Source organism: Rhinopithecus bieti, unplaced genomic scaffold, assembly GCF_001698545.2.
Source record: "Rhinopithecus bieti isolate Rb0 unplaced genomic scaffold, ASM169854v2 scaffold_27306, whole genome shotgun sequence".
NCBI classification, from domain to species: domain Eukaryota; kingdom Metazoa; phylum Chordata; class Mammalia; order Primates; family Cercopithecidae; genus Rhinopithecus; species Rhinopithecus bieti.
The window spans coordinates 787,850-793,656 of NW_016812395.1; positions in this window are offsets into that span (position 1 = coordinate 787,850).

Consider the following 5,807-nt stretch of genomic DNA (forward strand, 5'->3'; position numbering starts at 1 on the left):
ACCCCCCGTCTCAAAAAAAAAAAAAAAAAAATTAGCTAGGCGCGGTAGCATGTGCCTGTATTCCCAGCTACTCGGGAGGCTGAGGCAGGAGAATCACTTGAACCTGGGAGGCAGAGGCTGCGGTGAGCTGAGATCGTGCCACTGCACTCTAGCCTGGGTGACAAAGCGAGACTCCATCTAAAATAAATAAATAAATAAATAAATAAATAAATAAATAAATATTAACAAAGGAAGTTCAGAAAGACCAAGATTTCAGAGAACTTAAAAGCTGCACTGCTATAGTCAGAAAATCACAAATACTGGTCCATCGACATTTGATCAGATATGCTATTGTTATCGAAAAGCTAATATTTGAGGGACTTAACGCTTTACCCAATGGTCAAAGCCTTGAACTAAGTGTAAGTCTAGAATTGTGCAATGCTTTCAGAGCACAAATAGAGGAACAATGACCATAGAAAGATATCTGGAGCTCAGCTATATTCCACTGAATCTTAGTTCCCATTCTTTAAGTTGGTTTCATTGGAACTTTTAAGTGAAATGATCATAAAATGAATTTTCCAATCCTAATTCAAAAAAATGAGGCAAGGTAACACAGTCGGAAGCACTCCCCAAGTGGGCACTCTAGAGGGAGATACTCTCACATTGAGTCTGAGAAAATGTTTGATTAAAGACATTGATACATTCGGGGAAAAGAGAAATACTGTGAACGTTGTTTTAAGGAATACTATCTAAGTGATCACACTATTGGTTTTTCATTACAAATTTTATGGAATAACATTTGAAATGTGCTTCAAAGTATTCATGTTTTTTTGGTTTTTTCTTGAGACAGAATCTTGTACTGTTGCCCAGGCTGGAGTGCAGTGGTGCGATCTCGGTTCACCACAAACTCTGTCTCCCAGGTTCAAGCGATTCTCCTGCCTCAGCCTCCCGAGTAGCTGGGATTATAGGCATGCGCCACCACACCCGGTTAATTTTGTATTTTTAGTGGAGACAGGGTTTCTCCATATTGGTCAGGCTGGTCTTGAACTCCTGACCTCAGAGGATTAGCCCGCCTCGGCCTCCCAGAGTGCTGGGATTACAGATGTGAGCCACTGCACCCAGCAGTATTCATGTTTTGAAGTAAGCAATAGGTATAACTCTTGGTAAATGAAATGCCACATTTCTGTATTTAAATGTTTTCTCTGTCAGGCCACATTCTAATCTTATGTCTGGTGAACTTATTTTTACATGCCTTTTTTATTATTCAAGTAGAAAAACTAAAAAAATGTAAGAAAAAAGGTGGGAAAAAGTCTATATTGCTACCACCAGGAGATAGACAATATAAACATTTTAGTTTATATACTTTAAGACTTTTTTGAAAAGAACAACACAGACATTATGTTGTAACTTGACTCTCACTCCTCTCCCTCAAATTACTTGTTGACCTAAAAGGAAAAACCTGAGGCAAAATTAATATAGGTAGAAAGATTATGGCTGGGCACAGTGGCTCACACCTGTAATCCCAATACTCTGGGAGGCTGAGGTGGGAGGATCACCTAAGGTCAGGAGTTTGAGACCAGCCTGGCCAACATGGTGAAACCCCATTTCTACTAAAAATACAAAAAAGTAGCCGGGCGTAGTGGTAGGCGCCTATAATCCCAGCTACTCAGGAGGCTGAGGCAGAAGAATCACTTGAACCCGGGAGGTGGAGGTTGCAGTGAGCCGAGATCGTGCCACTGCACTCCAGCCCGGGCAAGAAGAGCTAAACTTCATTAAAAAAAAAAAAAAAAAGCGATTATTTAGGGTAAACTTGAGGATTGTAACCCAATATCATAAATTCAAGTTGCCCTGAATATACACTCCAATTAGCCCCAGTTACAAGTGAATTTATTTATTTTATTTTATTTTTTTCTTATTTAGACAGCATCTCCCTCTGTCACCCAGGCTGGAGTTCACTGGAGGAATACAAGTGGATTTTTTTTTTTTTTTTTTTTTTTTTTTTTTTTTTTTTTTTTTTTTGAGACAGAGTCTTACTCTGTCGTCTAGGCTGGAGTGCAGTGGTGTGATCTCAGCTCACTTCAAACTCTGCCTCCTGGGTTCACACCATTCTCCTGCCTCAGTCTCCCGAGTAGCTGGGACAACAGGCACACACCACCACGCCCGGCTAACTTTTGTATTTTTAGTAGAGACGGGGTGTTTTACCATGTTGGCTAGGCTGGTCTCGAACTCCTGACCTCAGCCTCCTAAAGTGCTGGGATTATAGGCATGAGCCACCAGGGCCAGCCTACAAGTGGATTTTTTTTTTTTGAGACGGAGTCTCGCTGTGTCGCCCAGGCTGGAGTGCAGTGGCGGGATCTCGCCTCACTCCAAGCTCCGCCTCCCGGGTTCACGCCATTCTCCCGCCTCAGCCTCCGAGTAGCTGGGACTACAGGTGCCCGCCACCACGCCCGGCTAGTTTTTTGTATTTTAGTAGAGACGGGGTTTCACCATGTTAGCCAGGATGGTGTTGATCTCCTGACCTCGTGATCCACCCGCCTCGGCCTCCCAAAGTGCTGGGATTACAGGCTCAAGCCACCGCGCCCGGCCACAAGTGGATTTTTAAAGGCAAAAAAAGGGGGATGGCAAGTCGACTGACAAAGTTGTTTGTCAGGAATTCTCATTGGTTTACAGAAATAGCAATGATTAGTTACTGGCTATATATTGATAACCTATAGGGTGTGGTTATAGTGCCCAGTGTGACATAATTAGGTTAACTTATAATAGCTTGTGGCAATAGCAAGCAGTTTAATGGGATGAATACATAGCTCAAAGTGGGGAGAAGGATGTGGTTGATGGCTCATTTTAATGTCTTTTTGGGCCTGATAATTAAAAGGGCTTGCATTCCTCAGATAAAAGGTTGTTTTTTTCCTCTTACTATAATGTGGACATCTGTCCATGCCAACACATATTCATCTCACCATTTGCAATGGCTTCGGGGTAATTTCATTGCATGAAAATATACCATAATTTACTTAACCAATTCTGCATCTGTAGATGTTTAAGTTGTTTATTATACAACACTGGAATGCATAAGCAATCTATTCTCTATTCTGCACCTACAATAATCTTTTAAAACAAATCAAGTAAGTCACTTCCCTATCGGTCCCTATCGATATCCTAACTCCTCACTATGGCCTATTAGACTCTACCTAAAAAGGGTCCTGGCTCCACACCAAGAACTTCTCACCCCTCTTCCTCTCACTTACTTGCTGAAACCCCACTTGCCTCTTTCTGAGGTCAGACAAACCAGCAACATTGTTTCTGTCTCAGGGCCTTTGAACATACCTTTCCATTGATTAAACACATTCTTTAGCAAACTCCTCACCATCCCATCCTCCACTCAGGAGCCCCTTCTTTGGCAAGACCTTCCCTGACCACCCACCCTGCCACCCTCCACACCTTTTCAGATAGTATTCAGAAATTTTCCTTTGTGGCATGTAGCGCATTTGTTAATAAATTATTTGCAGCTGAGCACAGTGGCTCATTCCTGTAATCCCAGCATTTTGGGAGGCCGAGGCGGGAGGATCACTTGAGGCCAGGAATTTGGAACCAGCATAGCCAGGATGGCAAAACCTCGTCTCTAGCAAAAATACAAAAATTAGCCAGATGTGGTGGTGCACCCTGTGGTCCCAGCTACTCAGGGGCTGAGGCATAAGAACAACTTGAACCTGGGAGGCAGAGGTTGCAGTGAGCTGAGATGACACCACTGCACCCCAGCCTGGGCCACAGAGCAAGACTCTGTCTCTAAACAAACAAACAAACAAACAAACAAATAAATAATTTGCATCATTATTTGTTTAGAATATTTCTCCTCCAGGAGACAGAAACTTCATGAGGGCCAGGATTGTGTCTAATTCCCACCGTGTTCTCAGCTCCAGCAATAAAGTCTGACATAAAATAAACACACCAAAACATATTTGTCAAATAAAAGAAATACTAATTTTCTCTGTCCTGAAAACACTGGAGTTTAAAAATAAATTTTACAGGGTTTAAATTTTATTTTTACTTTATTTATTTATTTATTTATTTTTTTGAGACAGAGTCTCCCTTTGTCGCCCAGGCTGGAGTGCAGTGGTGCAGTCTCGGCTCACTGCAAGCTCCGCCTCCCAGGTTCACGCCATTCTCCTGCCTCAGCCTCCCAAGTAGCTGCGACTACAGGCACCTGCCACCAGGCCCAGCTAATTTTTTTGTATTTTCAGTAGAGATAGGGTTCATCGTGTTAGGCAGGATGGTCTCAGTCTCCTGACCTCGTGATCCGCCTGCCTCGGCCTCCCATAGTGCTGGGATTACAGGCGTGAGCCACCGCGCCCGGCCCGAAATTTTTATTATCTTAACAGCTGGCACCAGAACTCTCCTTAGGAAGGGAACAGTGCCTGGGGAAATACCTTGAAAAGCCATTTGGGGAAAGGAGCGCCCTGCCCCCAGGACTGTGGCAAAGAAAGAAAAGGCAGGTCAGTTCTGCATGACAAAACAAGAGGAATTTTTTGGCCTTGCAGAGGAAGGAGGGGCACCGGGTGAGGTAGAGAGAGACTGAGTGAAAATTCCTTTGGTGAAGTTGCCACTTTTCACGTGTTAGTGATGGTAAATCCATACGGGTCTACAGCAACCTCATTCCTTGCCTCCTCAGAAGAAAGAATTCCACCAAGGGGCATAAGGCAGAGTGAGAGACCCAGACAAGTTTTACAGCAGGAGTGAAAGTTTATTAAAAAGCATTAGAGCAGGACTGAAAGGAAGTAAAGTACACTTGGAGGAGGGCCAAGCGGGTGACTTGAGAGATTCAAATGCATGGTTCGACCTTTGACTTGGGGACTTATATGTTGGCATGCTTCCGGGGTTGCATTACTCCTCCCCTTTCTTCCCTTGGGGTGGGCTGACCCCATGTGCAGTGGCCTGTCAGTATGGGGGAGGGGCTGCACGCACAGTGTGTTTACTGGAGTTGTACATATGCTCACTTGAGGCGTTCTTCCCTTACCAGTGGAGTGTTCCTAGAAGGTCATATACCAGTTAAACTCCACCACTTTGCCTCTTAATGTGCATACTGGAGCCCACTCATCTCACTCCTAAGATCTTATCGGGAAGCTGCTGATCACCAGTTTCAGGTGTTTTCTGTGTATTGGGAGCCTGCCTTTCCCTGGCACTGGCTGTGACCAATTATTATTTTAGAGAGACAGTTAACAACCGCCTGACCATCACCTGATGGTCGCCTGACGTTTCTGGTGAGTAGGGGTCCCTCTCCTGCCCTACTCATGTCTGCCTAACTACTTACTGTAACACATGTCTGTCTCTCAAATAGTCAGTTAAGTCCACTTACCACACAGACGGCCTCTTGGGAGGTGTGTGTGTGTGTGCTTACACATAGACTGGGAAAGAGCCTGAATACGATATCTGAGTCAATGCATTGCTGAGCAGAAGAAGCAGGCCAATGGAATTCCAGCACTTTGGGAGGCCAAGGCAGACAGATCACTTTTGTGAGCTCAGGAGTTCGAGACCAGCCACAGCAATATGGTGAAACCCCGTCTCTACAAAATATACAAAAATTAGCCAAGCGTTGGTGGCTCCCATCTGTAATCCCAGCTACTGGGGAAGCTGAGGCGGGAGGATCATTTGAGCCAGGTTGCAGGGAGCCGAGATCATGCCACCACCCTCCAGCCTGGGAGACAGAGCAAGACTCTGTCTAAAAAAAAAAGAAAAAAATTAGGAAGAACAAGGAGAAGGAAGAAGGAGAAGAAGGAGGAAGAAGGAGGAGAAGGAAAAGAAGAGAAGAAAGAGAAAGAGGAGAAGGGAGAGGG